The sequence below is a fragment of the Scyliorhinus torazame genome, chromosome 6 (assembly GCF_047496885.1).
Source record: "Scyliorhinus torazame isolate Kashiwa2021f chromosome 6, sScyTor2.1, whole genome shotgun sequence".
In the NCBI taxonomy this organism is placed as follows: domain Eukaryota; kingdom Metazoa; phylum Chordata; class Chondrichthyes; order Carcharhiniformes; family Scyliorhinidae; genus Scyliorhinus; species Scyliorhinus torazame.
In genome coordinates, this window is record NC_092712.1 from 263,977,524 (window position 1) to 263,995,255 (window position 17,732).

Consider the following 17,732-nt stretch of genomic DNA (forward strand, 5'->3'; position numbering starts at 1 on the left):
GGTTTGCGAGGCCTGGGGCCTTCCGTGCAGGCGGCGTCTGTGGCCCAGGAAATGGCTGCCCTCTCACAGGAGGCCATGAGCCAGTGCCAGCGCCAGATGGCAGAGGCGCTCAACGCCATAGCCCAGTCTCAGCAGGCCATGGCCCAGTCTCAGCAGGCCATAGCCCAGTCTCTGCAGGCCATGGCCCAGTCTCTGCAGGCCATGGCCCAGTCTCAGCAGGCCATCGCTGAGGGCATCGGCGCCAGTGGCCATGTGCGAGCTGGCGTCGCACTGTCGCAGACAGGGTTCGACAACCCCCTGGGCTCCATGGCTGCAAACCTGCAGACCCCTGTCGATACCAGCACGGGCCTCCAGGACTGGCAGCGCCAGATGTCGGGGGCGCGTCGGATGGCCAGTCCGTTCGCATCCCCCACCCATGTAGAGGCCTGGGGGCCATCGGGCACCCCGAGGGAGGAGGAGGTGGTGTGGTCCATCCCGGCTCCCTCTGTAGGGGAGGTCCCGGTACACCGCGACACCTCGGACTCCCCCCCTTCCGTCCCAGGTGCATCGGGTGGGCAACGGGCAGGACAGGCTGGCAGCTCGCCATCCCAGTCGCCCGGGCCGCAGCCTGGCCCATCTAGGCCAGGACGCCCCAGGAAACGGCCGCCAAAGGGATCCAGTGTCAGAGGGCAGGAATCACAGGAGTCCACCTCCAGTTCTGCTGTACCGTCTGGGGAACCACGTAGACGTAGTCAAAGGGCCCGTAAGGCCAAACAATTAGACACTGAGTAAGTTGGCACGGGTGCAGGGCACAGATGAGTTTTAGGCGCTAGGGCACGTGCATGAACTCCTTTGGTTATTAAAGTCAATGTTACACCTACCGAAGCTGCCTTTATGCTCTGTCCAAAGTGTGCGGGGGTGTCATGTACGTTGAGCGCAAGTGTGTGTGTGAGGGGTGGTCTTACCTCAGCCCCAGGTGAGTCTGCCCCCTTCCCCCTGGGCCGCCATCAACATCCCCCGGGCAGAGGACGGGACCGTGCGCTGCAGTATCACAGCCGCATGCAGGGATGGTCCGGGTGGATGGTGGTACTGTGGCCATGGGTCAGACATAGTCCAACGATGTAGAGCCAGGAGCTCATCGGAGGCGGGCTGTCATCATTCTCCATGGCCTGCGATAGACACGCGTCCACCCGCAACTGGGTGAGCCCGGCCCGTTGTGCCGCCGGTGGATCGGCAATTGGGAGTGGGGGGGTGGTGTGCATGCGGGTGGGGTGTGTGGGGTTGGGGAGGGGGGTGATGGTGCTGGGTGGATGGATGGGTGGGGGGTGTGGGTGGTCGGCTGTTGTCATGGTGTGCGGTCTGTGGCCATACTACCCGATTCCCACGCCCATCTAGTCAGTGAAGCGGGCGTCTATCAGTCTGTCCCGTGCCCGCTGGGCCAGCCGGTAACGGTGGACAGCCACCCGTCTGTGTCTACCCCGTCTGCCCTGACCATTGCCCCCATCCCCCTCATCTGGGGAGGACTGGGCCTCTTCCTGCTGCTCCTCCACTCCGCCCTCCTCTGCCTGCGGCACATCGCCCCTCTGCTGGGCTATGTTGTGCAGGACGCAGCACACCACAATGATGCGGCCGACCCTATCTGACCGATACTGGAGGGCGCCCCCAGAGAGGTCCAGGCACCTGAAACGCATCTTCAGCACGCCAAAGCACCTCTCGATCACTCCCCTTGTCGCTACATGGGCATCATTGTAGCGGTTCTCCGCCTCATTGCGTGGCCTCCGTATAGGCGTCATCAGCCACGATCGCAATGGGTAGCCCCTGTCGCCCAGCAACCAGCCCCTCAGCCGGGGATGGCGTCCCTCGTACATGCCGGGGATGGATGACCGCGACAACACGAATGAGTCGTGTACACTGCCTGGGTAACGGGCGCAGACGTGCAGGATCATCATGCGGTGGTCGCAGACCACCTGTACGTTCATCGAATAGGTCCCCTTCCTATTAGTGAACACGGCCCTGTTATCTGCAGGTGGCCGCACGGCGACGTGCATCCCATCGATCGCGCCCTGGACCATGGGGAACCCGGCAATGGCAGAGAAGCCCACGGCCCGGGCATCTTGGCTGGCCCGGTCCACGGGGAAGCGGATGTAGCGGTGCGCCATGGCATAAAGGGCATCTGTCACTGCCCGGATGCACCGATGCACCGATGTCTGCGATATGCCGGACAGGTCCCCACTCGGTGCCTGGAATGACCCCGTTGCATAAAAGTTCAGGGCCACCGTAACCTTGACGGACACGGGGAGAGGGTGTCCCCCGCCAGTGCCACGCGGTGACAGGTGTGCCAGCAGGTGGCAGATGTGTGCCACGGTTTCCCGGCTCATCCGGAGTCTCCTCCTGCATTCCCGGTCCGTGAGGTCCTGGTATGACTGCCGGGGCCGGTACACACGGGGCGCCCTCGGGTGCCTCCGTTGCCGTGGGGCCGCGACGTCCTCCTCCCCCTCCTCGTCCTGTCGGTCAGGTGTCCCTCCAGCCTGGGCGGCTGCCGCCTGCCCCTCTGCGGCAGCCTGCGCCGCCTCTCTGGCACGCTCCTCCTCCTCCTCCTCCTCCTCCTCCTCCTCATCCAGGGCAACATAGACATGAGCGGCTGCCACCACGGCGGCCAACATCGCTGGATGATCTGAAAACATGACGACCTGGTGGGGGGGAGGGGAACGACGACATGTCATCATTGCCCATATCCCCTCCTCCCCCCAGCCAGGTGGCATGGACCGCATGGGTCCAACTGTTGGAGGCTGGCACCTGGCCAGGTGGACCAACTCATTTGCCCTCCCATCACCCACCCCGGCACGGACCCCCCCCCCCAACCTCCACCCCGGCACGGACCCCCTCCACAACCCCCAACCTCCACCCCGGCACGGACCCCCCCCCCCAACCTCCACCCCGGCACGGACCCCCTCCACAACCCCCAACCTCCACCCCGGCACGGACCCCCTCCACAACCTCCACCCCGGCACGGACCCCCTCCACAACCCCCAACCTCCACCCCAGCACGGACCCCCCCCCCCCAACCTCCACCCCGGCACGGACCCCCTCCACAACCCCCAACCTCCACCCCGGCACGGACCCCCTCCACAACCCCCAACCTCCACCCCGGCACGGACCCCCTCCACAACCTCCACCCCGGCACGGACCCCCTCCACAACCCCCAACCTCCACCCCGGCACGGACCCCCTCCCCAACCCCCAACCTCCACCCCAGCACGGACCCCCCCCCCCCAACCTCCACCCCGGCACGGACCCCCTCCACAACCCCCAACCTCCACCCCGGCACGGACCCCCTCCACAACCTCCACCCCGGCACGGACCCCCTCCCGGCACTCCCCCGGAGCCCAGCCTACTCTAACCACCCCCCCCCCCCCCCCGCCGCACACACACACAAGCCGAGACACACCTCTTCTCAGGCAATCAGTCTGCGGCCACGCCATTTCCTGCCCAGAGCCAACCCCCCAGGCCGTCACTCACCTCCTCGCTGGTCGGCGTGAGCCTGGAGCACCGGGTCACGCCGATGAAAAGGAGGTTTGATTGACGTCGACGTGAACGGTCATCACGTCGACGGGACTTCGGCCCATCCGGAAGGGAGAATATCGGCAGGCCGAAAATCGGCTGCCTTGCGCAGGCCCGTGACATTCTCCGCGGCAGCGGCGCCATTAACGCCCCGCCGACTTTTCTCCCTTCGGAGACTTCGGCGGGGGCGGGGGCGGGATTCACGGCGGCCAACGGCCATTCTCCGACCCGGCGGGGGGTCGGAGAATGACGCCCAAGGTTCTTGCAGCTTGTATGGACAAGCACGAGGGCTGTCGTGTGGATGAGAAGACTGACCATAGTACAGAAGCCATTCAAGTGGGTGGAGTTAAAATAAATGTAGTGGTAAGAAGGGACAGTATAGTGAGGGGGATATACAGTGTTCTCTGCAGTTGAGAGTGCGAATCCAGAAGACTGCGTTGCCTGCCTTGTGCCAAGGTTCTGGCTATCTGCGCAGGGCTAGAGAGGAACGTGCAGCGGGAGGGGGAGGATTCCGTTCTCATGGTGCATCTACGTACCAATGACTGCACTGGGAGTATGAGGCGCTCGCCACTAAATTAAAGAGCAGAACCTCAAAGGTACTAATCTCTGGATTATATGCACATTGGGGGCACAGGATCATGTCGGGAAGACCTAGTAAATTAAAGGGAAATGGTAAGGAATAGATCAAGGTAGCAATAAAGTTAATGATAATCAGAATACGGCAGGAAGGGATAGCGATTGCAAACTTAAGAATGTGCCAACGGATATGGCCAGTGTTTCCAAAAAGATTTTATAAACTGAAATTAAGGGCTCTGTATTTCAATGGCCACAGCATTCACAATAAAACAGATGAATTGTTAGTTCAAATAGAAATTCATATGTATGGCCTGATAGCCATTACAGATACATGGCTACAAGGAAATTAAAGCTAGGACCTGACTATACAATGACTTTCAGCAACGGAAGAAAGCTGGAAAAGGGCAGCGGGGTAGCTCTGTTAATTAAAGAGGGCATTAGAACTATAGTGAGACATGTCCTTATTTCCAAAGATCAAGGTGTAGAATGGTTTGGGTGGAACTTAAAAACAACAGGGGTAGAAAATATTGGTGAGAGTTGTTTCTCACCCACCAAACAACAGGGATGATGTAAACCACACTATAAATCATGAAATTAGAGGATGTGCAACAAGGGCAATACAGTAATCATGGTGACTTCAATCTACATAAAGACTGGGTGAACCTAATTAGTACTAATGTTGTTGTGGAGGAGAATTCTTGGAATATATGCAAGATGTAATTTAGAAGATATAATTTAGAATACTGTGAGCAATTTTGGGCCCCACACCTCAGGAAGGACATACTGGCACTGGAGCGGGTCCAGCGGAGATTCACATGGATGATCCCAGGAATGGTAGGCCTAACATACGATGAACGTTTGAGGATCCTGGGATTATATTCATTGGAGTTTAGGAGGTTGAGGGGAGATCTAATAGAAACTTACAAGATAATGAATGGCTTAGATAGGGTGGACGTAGGGAAGTTGTTTCCATTAGCAGGGGAGACTAGGACCCGGGGGCACAGCCTTAGAATAAAAGGGAGTCACTTTAGAACAGAGATGAGGAGAAATTTCTTCAGCCAGAGAGTGGTGGGTCTGTGGAATTCATTGCCACAGAGGGCGGTGGAGGCCGGGACGTTGAGTGTCTTTAAGACAGAAGTTGATGAATTCTTGATTTCTCGAGGAATTAAGAGCTACGGAGAGAGAGCGGGTAAATGGAGTTGAAATCAGCCATGATTGAATGGTGGAGTGGACCCGATGAGCCGAATGGCCTTACTTCCGCTCCTATGTCTTATGGTTTTATGGTCTTATGTTTTTCTACAGCAGTCCATTGAAGAAACAAATATTGAATGGGCTATTTTAGATCTCGTACTGCAAGGAAAAAGGGCTAAATGATGATCTTATATTAAAAGAGCCATTAGGGAAGAGTGATCATAATATTATAGAATTTTACATTAAGTTTGAAAGTTCATAAGTTCATAAGATATAGAAGCAGAATTAGGCCATTCATCCCATCGAGTTTGCTCCAGCATTCCATCATGGCTGATATGTTCTTCATCTGCTACCTACAATGTTACAGGCCAAGAGCTGGATTGCGAAATCAGCCAAAGCATCGCCTCCCTCGAACACATGATCTATGAGCGGGAGTAGGCAATTTAGCTTCCTGAGCCTAACACCCTCAATGTGATCATGGCTGATCCCGTCCCGGCCTCAACTCCACCATCCTGCCCGTTCTCCATAACCCTTCAACCCATTACCAATTAAAGATCTGTCTAACTCTTCCTTAAATTTACTCACTGCATCCACCATACTCTAGGGTAGCGAATTCCACAGATTCACAACCCTTTGGGGGAAGTTGTTTTACTTCAAAGTGATACAGTTCAATCAGAAACTAGCGTCTTAACAAAGAAACCTAATAATAATCTTTATTGTCACAAGTAGGCTTACATTAACACTGCAATGAAGTTACTGTGAAAAGCCCCGAGTCACCACATTTCGGCGCCTGTTTGGGTACACTGAGAGAGAATTCAGGATGTCCAAATTATCTAATAGCATGTCTTTCGGGACTTGTGGGAGGAAACCGGAGCACCCGGAGGAAGCCCATGCAGACACGGAGAGAACGTGCAGACTCTGCACAGACAGTGACCCAAGCCAGGAATCAAACCTGGGACCCTGGCGCTGTGAAGCAACAGTGCTAACCACTATGCTACCATGCTGCCCATAATGAATGAATGAGGGGAAAATTGACTATGGTGGACTGGGAATGTACACTATAAGGTGTGATGGTAGACAGGCAATGGCTAACACTTAAAGAACTAATACATAGTTTACAATAAAAATACGTTAATTTAATGCACAAAGCCCAGCAAGGAAAATGTTCTAACCGTGACTCACAAAAGAAATAAAGGATTATATTCGATCAAAGGATGGCACGTAAAAAGTTGCCCAATAATGGTAAGAATAGAATTGGGATTTACAATTCTGCAAAGGAAGACCAAGAAAACGATTAAGGAAGGGAACAACTAAACTAGTGAGAAACATAAAAGAACTGTAAGTGCATACAAAGGAAAAGATTAGCAAAAACAAATGGGTGTCATTACAAGTGGAGTCAGGAGAATTTATAATTGGGAAAAAAGGAATGGCAGAGAAACTAAACAGGTATTATATATGTCTGTCTTCACAGAGGAAAGTATGAAAAACCTCCCAGAAATAATGGAGAATCAAGGGAGTAGTGTAAATTAGCAAGATATTAATATTAGTTTTTTAAAATTACGAATGCATTTTTTAAAATATAATCTTTATTGTCACAAGTAGGCTTACATTAACACTGCAATGAAGTTACTGTGAAAAGCCCCCAGTCGCCACATTCCGGCACCGGTCCGGGTACACAGAGAGAGAATTCAGAATGTCCAAATTATCTAACAGCACGTCTGCAGCAATTAACGGGACTTAAACTCAATAGATCTCCTGGACCTGACGAGCTACATCCCAGGGTGTTGAAAGTGGTGACTGTAGAGATAGTAGATGCATTGATGGACAACTTTCAAAATTCTATAGGCTCTATAGAATCTATAGTGCAACGGGAAACATCTAGCTAAACACAACTGCAACGGGACTCTCTTCATTAAATTGTGCCCATCATATTTTTAAGGTTGCAGATGACACAAAACTAGGTGGAAGTGTGAGTTGTGAGGAGGATACAAAGACATTCCAAGGGGATTTGGAGACACTAAGTGAGTAGGGAAAAAATTGGTAGATGGAATACAAGAATACAATGTGGAGAAATGTGTGGTTATCCATTTTGATAGGAAAAACAGACATGCAGAGTATTTTTTAAAGAATGAGAGGCAGGGAAGTGTTGAACTCCAAAGTGACTTGGGTGTCCTTGTTCATAAGCCACTAAAAGCAAACATGTAGGTACAGCAAGCAATTATGGAGGTAAATGGTATGTTGGCCTTTATTAGCAGTATAGGAGCAAAGATATCTTATCGCAATTATGTAAACCCTTGGTGAGACCACACCTGGGGTATTGTGTATAGTTTTGATCCCCTTACCTAAGGAACGATATTGAGGGGATACAACACAGGTTCACCAAACCAATTCCTCAGATGAAGGGATTTCACTTGCCTGGGGGTCTATAACCAAGTCACACAGTCTTAGAATAAGGGACAGTCCATTTAGGACTGAGGAAAAGAGTAATATCTACACTCAGAGGTGGGTGGTGAATATTTGGAATTCTCTGGCCAAGAGAGCTGGGGAAGCACTGTCATTGAGTATGTCCATGGTTGAAATCAATAGATTCCTATATATTAAAAAGATCATGGGATACAGGGATAGTGCGGGAAGATGGTGTTGAAGTAGGTCAGCCATGATCTCATTAGACATCATTGCAGAGTGAGTTCAAAGGGCTGAGTGGCCTACTCCTACTCCTATTTCATATGTTCTTCCCCGGTATGGAATGCCTGAAAAACTGGTTGATCTAGAATCACAAGTAATGTTCAAAAAAGAATGGGATAAATACTCGAAAAGGAAGAAGTTCAAGTTCTGTGGGAAAAGGAGAGGAGAATGGAATTAATTAGATCACTGTTTCAGAGAACTGATGCATTAAATAGGTTGAATAGATTTCTGTGCTATATGACTCCATGTTTCTTTGGTTCACTTAGCAACTGAATACTAAACTTAGGAGATGCAGCTTCAGTCAGAATATTATGGGTCAGGGTTTAGAGAACACCAAAGTATATCATGGAGTTCACCTGACCCATAATTTTTAATAGATTTTGGTTATGAGATGCACAAGGGCCCACTTTCCAGGTGTGATGCGACAGAGATCTTAAGTATTATTAAACAAAACAATGTTTATTCTATGAATCCAGTTAACATTATATAAACACACAGTAAACATCTTATCAACTACCAACACAGATACCCCCCCAAGATACAATACTCTATAGGTAACCCTTAACAACTTTCCTAACAACATCCATAAGCCAAATACCCTTTTTTCCTACAAAAACAGTAGGTTTGCATTCCTTACAGGAACCGGTATTACTTTGAAATTATCAAGTGATCTGGAGACATTCTTTAGCATGCAGAGAGAGAGACCAAAATACACCTTCTTGATTTGGATGCAGCTCCCCAACTGAACTGAAAGTAAAACTCAAAGCCAAAAATAGCTTCCAGCTCAAAACAAAAGTAAAAAGCAGAGCCAGAGCCCAGCACCCCAATTCACATGTAAGTGGTTCCTCGGGCACCTCCCAGCTCACATGGGCAGGTCACCCCCAGGCCTGATCCCCATCACGGACAAAATGCCAGCTTGGCACTATGGCACTGTCAGCCTGGCACCCTGACAGTGCCCCTGCCAGCCTCCATTGCCATCTGGGCACCCTGGCAGTGCCAGCCTGGCACTGCCAGGGTGCAAGGGTAGCCTTGCAAAGATGACTGGGTGGTGCCAGCGCTATAGGGTGCCACCCTGCCCGGAGACCGACCACCCGGGGGCCTCCAATCACCTGGGAGACCCCCCTAAGTGCCATTTCACCTGATCCCCATTTGTAGTGGTCACTGCTGAATGGCGCTCAGGTAGGGTCTTTTTGGCAAGGCTGCAAATGCCAGTTGGCCATTCGAAATGGCGCCGGCATGGCTAAGTGGTTTTTTAACTGACTTAACAATGCGATACTGGGTCCCGCCCATTGTGGAGCTTTGCGGTGTTTTCCCCCTGTCAATCCCTCAGTTAGAACTTTTTTCAGCAGGGAGGTGATGAACACAGAGATCAGGTCGCCATTTTCAAAGGGTACCTGATGGAAATTGACTTTTCTAATCAGCTATAACCATGAGAGTAAGGGAAGATGATAGAGGTTTAATTGAGAACTCATTAAGAATAATTAACTACAATTATATTAAGCATTACATCAGTGCAACAATAGCTGGGAATCCACTAAGGGTTAATCCAGATAATACTCTTTAATGATTAGGTTTCACATTTTGCAAGTTGCTTGAGACTGCAAGGCCAGTGACGTCAACTAGCTAAAAGGCCCCATCGTATGGTAAAAACTGGGCGGCTATCCAGTACAAGTAGTCCCGTTTCTATAGTAACAGCCAGTCTAGGGCTGATAATTTCATAACGAAAACCGTGTTTTTCTAATTAAATTGGCAAGCGATGGAATGGAAAATTGGCGCCAATTGGCACCAATACATTTAAATACATTTATCTCTTAAATTGATAGACAGACTGTTTGGCCAAATTGAGTGAATTATAAATTAGTCAAAGCCAATCAGAAGTAAAAAGAAGCCAGACCTTAAGATAATAATCTCGTTAAGAATCACTTACCAGGATGGAAAAACGTATTCCGGAATCACCCTATGTAAATTTCTGAATCCTATTTCTTTGCTGCTTGTTTTTGCTAATTGCCATCTTTCTTTTGTTTAAATCACTTAGTTATGTTATCCTGTGCATTATGATTTGAAGAATTACCACGATCTGTAATTGAATGAAAACTCAACTACTGTCTGACAGCTTGCTAAAGGGCTAGCCGGAACTTCCGAAATGTTGTATTGAAAATAAAGTTACCAGTGGTACAGCTGATAAATAAAGTACAAATGGACTTTGCCAAAAAGCACAGACTTGACCTCTGTTATTTGGGAACTGAGAAGGGATAACGGATATCCAGGGTTCCGAATAGACACAGAGAACCATCAGTACCCCAATCCCTAAGTAAGCTTAAGGGTCCCCATACCCCCTCACCCACGGACAATGTCACCTCCACACACATGAGCATTAGCTCACATCTCCCAAGTGAGGACACCCCACTATGGGGTCCCTGTGGGCCTCCCTTTTCAGGCCTCTCCACCCCTGCTTTAATCCCCCCCTTTAAGGACCCCACTATTCATCCCCCAACCTTTATGGGGCTCCTTCATACCTGCCCTTCACCGCCCCCCCACCAATCATAACCCTCCTCATTCCCATTTCATGGGGATGGCCACCTTCAGGCCCAGACTCTTCACAGTGCCACCCTGGCATGGCCACCTGGACACTCTGGCAGTGACTTTGCACTGTAGCACAGTGGTTAGCACTATTGCTTCCCAGCGCCAGGAGCCCGGGTTCAATTCCCAGCTTTGGTCACTGTCTGTGCGGAGTCCGCACGTTTTCACCGTGTCTGCATGGGTTTCCTCCGGGTGCTCCAGTTTCCTCCCACAAGTCCCGAAAGACGTGCTTGTTAAGTGAATTGGACATTCTGAGTTCTCCATCAGTGTACCCGAACAGGTGCCGCAGTGTGGTGACTAGGGGATTTTCACAGTAACTTCATTGCAGTGATAATTTAAGCCTACTTGTGACACTAATAGAGATTATTATTATTATTACCATGGCAGTGCCACCCATGCACTTTGGTAGTTAGTACAGGGGGCAGTGCCAAGATGCCTGGTTGGCAGTGCCAAGGTGCCCGGGTGACAGAGGGAGAGCCTGGAGTCCACCCTGCCCTGTTCCTGACCATTCAGGGTCTCCAAAGGCTTGGGAAACCCTCCAGATGCTGTTAAGTTTATGTGGACCAATACCAAACAGCGCCTGGTCCAGGCTTGGCTGGTAAGGCCATTAGTTCCCAGGCTCCGAAAGAAACTGGCGCAAGCATATTTAAATGAGCCTATTGGGCTCAGATGAATTCGGATGAATCTCGTGAAACATTGCGCATATCGTGAATTCTGCAAGAGGCCAAATTACTGCGGATTCTGGAATCTGAAACAAAAGCAGAAAATTGTGGGCAATCTGAACAGGCCTGACAGCACCTGTAGAGGGAAAAGGGGCCTAACGTTTTGTGTCTGGATGTCTCTTTGTGTCTGCCTGTCTGTGATTGCTGTAAAGGCAGGTTCAACTCTGACTTTATCAAACCTGCTGATAAAAGTGCTGCTGACATTGTCTGGCATGCTGAGCTCTACCTCGCAGAGGCTGAGCACCAACTCCCAGACACGTCTTCCTACCTCCTTTTGGACCATGGTCCCACTACCGTACATCCAGTCATCATTGTAGGACTGTGAGGGTAGCACGGTGGCACAGTGGTTAGCACTGGGACTACACCGCTGAGGACTCGGGTTCGAATCCCGGCCCTGGGTCACTGTCCATATGGAGTTTGCGCATTCTCCCCGTGTCTGCGTGGGTTTCATCCCCACAACCCAAAGATGTGCAGGTTAGGTGGATTGGCCTTGCTAAATTGCACCTTAATTGGAAAAAAAAATAATTGGGTACTCTAAAAAAAAATTTTAAATCATTGTAGGACTGACCCTCATCTCCTCTGGAGATCTTCCCTCCATATATTCCAACCACATTATCCCTGAACCTATATGACCAACTTCTTCATCTTTCCTAAAATCCACATACAGCACTGTCCTGGCAGACCCATCATCCTTTCACCTTGCTCCTGCCTGACGGAGCCCATTTCTTCAGACCTTGACTCCATCTTCTCTCCCCATGCCCAATTCTTCCCACCTACATTCTTCTGACACACTACATCATTTCAACAATATCCACATCCCTGGCCCTAACCGCCGTCTCTTCACTATGGAAGTCCAATCCCTCTACAACTCCATCCCCCACCAGGATGGTCTGAGGCTTCTCTGTTGAGCAGAATAATCTCCATCCACCACCACGTTCCTCCGCCTGGCTGAACTTGTTCTCTCATTGAACAATTTCTCCTTTAACTTGTCTCACTTCCTCCAAATAAAAGGTGTGGCTTTGGGCTCCCGCATGGGTCCTGGTTATGCCTATCTTTTTGTGGGGTAAGTGGAACATTCCCTTTTTCCAATTACACACAGGCCCTCTCTTTCTCCGGTACACTAATTACTATATCGGTGCCACTTCCTGTTCCCGACTAGAACTGAAAAACGTCATAAATGTTGCTTCCAATTTCCACCCTTCTCTCACCTTCACGTAATCCATCTCCAACATTTCCATTCCCAACTCCTCTGTCTCTATTTCTGGGGATAGACCATCAACTAATATTCATCACCAGCTCACCGACTCGCACAGATACCTCAACTGTAGCTCCTCACACCCTGCTTTCTGTAAGAACTCCATTCCATGGAATTTGTGGAATGTTTAAGAGATGTTTTTTTGGAGCAGCTTGTGGTAGAGCCCACGAGGGAACAGGCAATTCTGGATTTGGCGATGTGCAATGAGGCAAACTTGATTAGGGAGCTTAAGGTGAAGGAACCTATAGGGAGCAGTGACCACAATACGATAGGATTTACCCTGCAGTTTGAGATGGAGAAGCTGGAATCAGATGTAATGGTATTACAATTAACTAAAGGTAACTACAAAGACATGAGGGAGGAGCTGGCCAGAGTTTATTGGAAAAAGAGCCTAGCAGGGAAGACAGTGGAACAGCAACGGCAGGGATTTTTGGGGGTTATTCGGGAGGCCCGACAGAAATTTATCCCAAGGAAGAGGAAACATGCTAAGGGGAGGACAAGGCATCCATGGTTGGCGAGGGAAGTCAAGGACAGCATAAAAGCAAAAGAAAGAGCATCCAAAGTGGTGAGGATTAGTGGGAAGCCAGAGGATTGGGAATCCTTTAAAAGGGAGCAGAAGACAACTAAGAAAGCAATAAGGGGAGAGAAGATGAAATATGAGTGCAAGCTAGCTAGTAATATAAAAGAAGATAGGATGAGGTTTTTTTCAATATATAAAAGGTAAGAGAGAGGCAAAAGTAGTCATTGGACCACTAGAAAATGTGGCTGGAGAATTAATAATAGGAAACAAAGAAATGGCAGAGGAACCACTTTGCATAAGTCTTCACGGTGGAAGATACTAGTGGGATGCCAGAGCTCCAGGAGAATCAGGGGGCAGTGGCCATCACTAAGGAGAAGGTTCTGGGGAAACTGAAAGGTCTGAAGGTGGATAAATCACCTGGATCGGATGGACTACACCCCAGGGTTCTAAAGGAGCTAGCTGAGGAGATTGTGGAGGCATTGATGGTGATCTTTCAGGAATCACTGGAGGCAGGAAGGGTCCTAGAGGACTGGAAAGTGGCTAATGTAACACCACTGTTTAAGAAGGGAGGGAGGCAGAATAAGGGAAATTATAGGCCAGTTAGCCTGACTTTGGTCATTGGTAAGATGTTAGAGTCCATTATTAAAGATGAGATTGCGGAGTACTTGGACGTGCATGATAAAATAGGACTGAGTCAGCACGGCTTTGTCAAAGGGAGGTCATGTCTGACAAATCTGTTAGAGTTCTTTGAGGAGGTAACAAGGAAGTTAGACAAAGGAAAACGTGATTTATTTAGATTTCCAGAAGTCCTTTGACAAGGTGCCGCATAGGAGATTGTTAAATAAGTTAAGAGCCCATGGTGTTAAGGGTAAGATCCTGGCATGAATAGAGGATTGGCTGACTGGCAGAAGGCAGAGAGTGGGAATAAAAGGGTCTTTCAGGATGGCAGCCGGTGACTAGTGGTGTGCCTCAGGGGTCGGTACTGGGACCACAACTTTTCACAAATATACATTAATGATCTGGAAGAAGGAACTGAAGGCACTGTTGCCAAATTTGCAGATGATACAAAGATCTGTAGAGGGACAGGTAGCATTGAGGAAGCAAGGGGGCTGCAGAAGGATTTGGACAGGCTAGGAGAGTGGGCAATGAAGTGGCAGGTGAAATACAATGTGGAAAAGTTTGAGGTTATGCACTTTGGAAGGAGGAATTTAGGCACTGACTGTTTTCTAAATAGGGAAATGCTTAGGACATCAGAAGCACAAACGGACTTGGAAGTCCTTGTTCACGGTTCTCCTCAGGTTAATGTGCAGGTTCAGCTGGCAGTTAGGAAGGCAAATGCAATGTTAGCTTTCATGTTGAGAGGACTGGAATACAAGACTAGAGATGTACCTCTGAGGCTGTATAAGGCTCTGGTCAGACCCCATTTGGAGTATTGTGAGCAGTTTTGGGCCCTGTTTCTAAGGATGGATGTGCTGGCCTTGGATAGGGTCAAGAGGAGGTTCACAGGAATGATCCCTGGAATGAAGAGCTTGACGTATGAGGAACGATTGAGGACTCTGGGTCTGTATTCGTTGGAGATTAGAAGGATGAGGGGGGATCTTATTGAAACTTACAGGATACTGCGAGGCCTGGATAGAGTGGACGTGAAGAGGATGTTTCCACTTGTCAGAAAAACTAGAACCAGAGGCCACAGCCTCGGACTAAAGGAACGATCCTTTAAAACAGAGATGAGGAGGAACTTCTTCAGCCAGAGGGTGGTGAATCTGTGGAACTCTTTGCCGCAGAAGGCTGTGGAGGACAAATCACTGAGTGTCTCTAAGACAGAGAAAGATGGGTTCTTGAGTAATAAGGGGATCAAGGGTTATGGGAGAAGGCAGGAGAATGGGGATGGGAAAAATATCAGCCATGATTAAATGGCGGAGCAGACTCGATGGGCTGAGTGGCCTAATTCTGCTCCTATGTCTTCTGGTCATTTTCCCAGTTTCTCTGCCCCTGTCACATCTGTTCCCATGATGCTACCTTGCACAACACTACTTCTGACATGTCTTTCTTTTTTCTCAACCAAGGATTTCCTTCCACTGTGGTTGACAGGGACCTCAACCGTGTCTTACCCATTTCCCACACTTCTGCCCTCATCCCTTGCCCCACTTCCCAGAACCATGATAGAGCTTCCCTTGTCCTCACTCCCACCCCGCTAGGCTCCACATTCAAAGGGATTATCCTCCACCATTTCTGCCAAATCCAGCAAGTTGCCACCACCAAGCACATTTTCCCCTCCCCTGTCAGCATTTTGAAGAGACTGTTCCTTCCACGATACCCTGATTCATTCCTCCATCTCACCCAACACAGAAGCTGTCAAACCGGCTGAGCTTTTCCACCACTTTCTGTTTTTATTTCACAACTCCAGTAACTGCCGTATTTTGCTTTTATTTAAGACAGATGATTGATGGCTTGTTTTGGTTATTCCAACACACTTCTGGCTGGTCTCCCACATTCTACCCACCGTAAACTAAAGGTTGTTATGCTCAGTTTTATCCGACATGAACATACCAATTATACACAAGGATTTGTAAAACAATAATGCAGATTCTTTATTTGAAGATAACACTATTTACAGTTAGAGATAGTTAGGAGGCTAAATATGATTAATTTGCACTCTTAATCTCTAACATGCTGCTTGCAGGCTGCCTACCAGTTACAGGACTAACACATTACAGCTTGTTGATGCAGGTTATGACTGACAATAGATGAAGGTATGCTTCCTTAAAGGTACATGTCATATGACAACAGCAGTCATCCATAAACCTGCTGCCCATGTCATAACTCGCACCAAATCCCATTCCGCTTTCACCCCTCTGCTCACTGACCAATGTTAGCTCCCAGTCAAACAACACCTTGATTTTACAATTTTTGTCCTTGTTTACAAATCCCTCCGTGGCCTTGCCCCTGTCTCTGTAATTTCCTCCAAGCCCACAATGACCCAATATTTCTGCCTGCTCTCATTCTGGCCTCTAATGCATTCCCAATTATAATTGCTCCACAATTGGTGGCTGTGCCTTCAGTTGCCTCGGCTCCAGGCTCCGGAATTCCCTGCCTGCCTGGCTCCTCTTCTCTACCTGGCTTTTCTCCTTAAAGACCTACCTCTTTGACCCAATATCTCCTAATGTGACTCAATGTAATGCTTTGTTTTGTAATACTCCTTCAAAACATCTTGGGGTTTTTATGCTAAGTTTGCTACATAAATGTAAGTTGTTGTTGTTGTTTGCCAAGGCCTGCAAGTATGTCAAATTTGCCTGCATTTAAGCCAATCAGAATGGAGAGGTGCATAATTTGGCAGTTCTGACAGACTTCCCATAGACACAGGGCACCACTGATTGCGCACACATGGCAATCCACACGCCTTCAAATCAGCTGCAAGAATTTCCACTCCATCAGTGCGCAGTTGGAATCACGAGAGAAAAACAATTCTTACAGGCGTCCACAAGATTCCCAGGGAACAGCCATGATGTCTAGACCTTGTGGCAGCCTAGGATGCCTGACCTCTTTGGACCTGCAAGCAGACTTAAGGGGTGGCAGACAGCAGACAGGGGTGCTAACAGCAAGCGTGGCTGTTGACATCCATTGGAAAAATCACCAAAGAAACCCAGCATGATCTTCATGCAACCACTGGACATGTGATCAAACAACCCCTCAGCATGCTGAAGATGCACTTGTGTCTTAGCCAGATTGGGAGCTTACTGTGTGCAAAATTAGGTGCCGCATTTCCAAATTACAACAGAGCCTGCAATTCAAAAGTACTTCAAAAGCTGTGCAGCGCTTTGAAAGGTTCAGTGGTGATAAAAGGTGCTATAGAAATGCAAATATTTTTTATTTTACCAACCATCCAAGGCAAATACCCCCAGTCATTGGTCTCTGTCTCCTCGTGTTTTCACAATTATTACCAAATCAGATTAAAAGGCAAGCTGCCACACAGTAACCAAAAATGGACAACGCAGGAAAATGGTGAAAAGGAAATCATTTTTTCTCAATCTTCGAAAGAACGGAAACTTTTTGTCACATGCTAATGTGGAAACACTTGGTGAATTGGAAAACTTGCTTTGGCTTTTCCCACTGTTCCTACATGGTGCAACACCTATGGTTTTGGAAGAGGTAATGCTAATGTTTTGCTAGGGGTTATGAACCAAATTCTTACTTCCATGTTCCTTTTTGCTATCATCCCTCTATTGGGCCTATCACATCACCTCGACTGTACCCCCCATTGCTACACTGGGCAGCAGCTTGGTAAAGATTAGTTACATGGTTTAAGGCCATGGATAAAGTGTCTGTCATTCTGTTTAAACCTGGCAGATATTTTCCTTTATTTATTCTTGATGTAGGGGTCACTGACAAGGCCAGCATTTGTTAACCATCCCTAATTGTCCCCATACTTAGTGGCTGGCTGGGCCATTTCAGAGAGCAGTTAAGAGTCAACCACATTGTTGTGAGTCTGGGTCACATGTAAGCCAGACCAAGTGAGAGTGGCAGATTTATTTGCCGAAAGAACATTAATGAACTAGACAAGTTTTTCACTCAACAATACTCCATGATAGTTTCATGGCCACCATTACTGAAACTAACTTTATGGACACAATCTAACTAAAGAAAAAGCCTGTTCTGGATGGGAT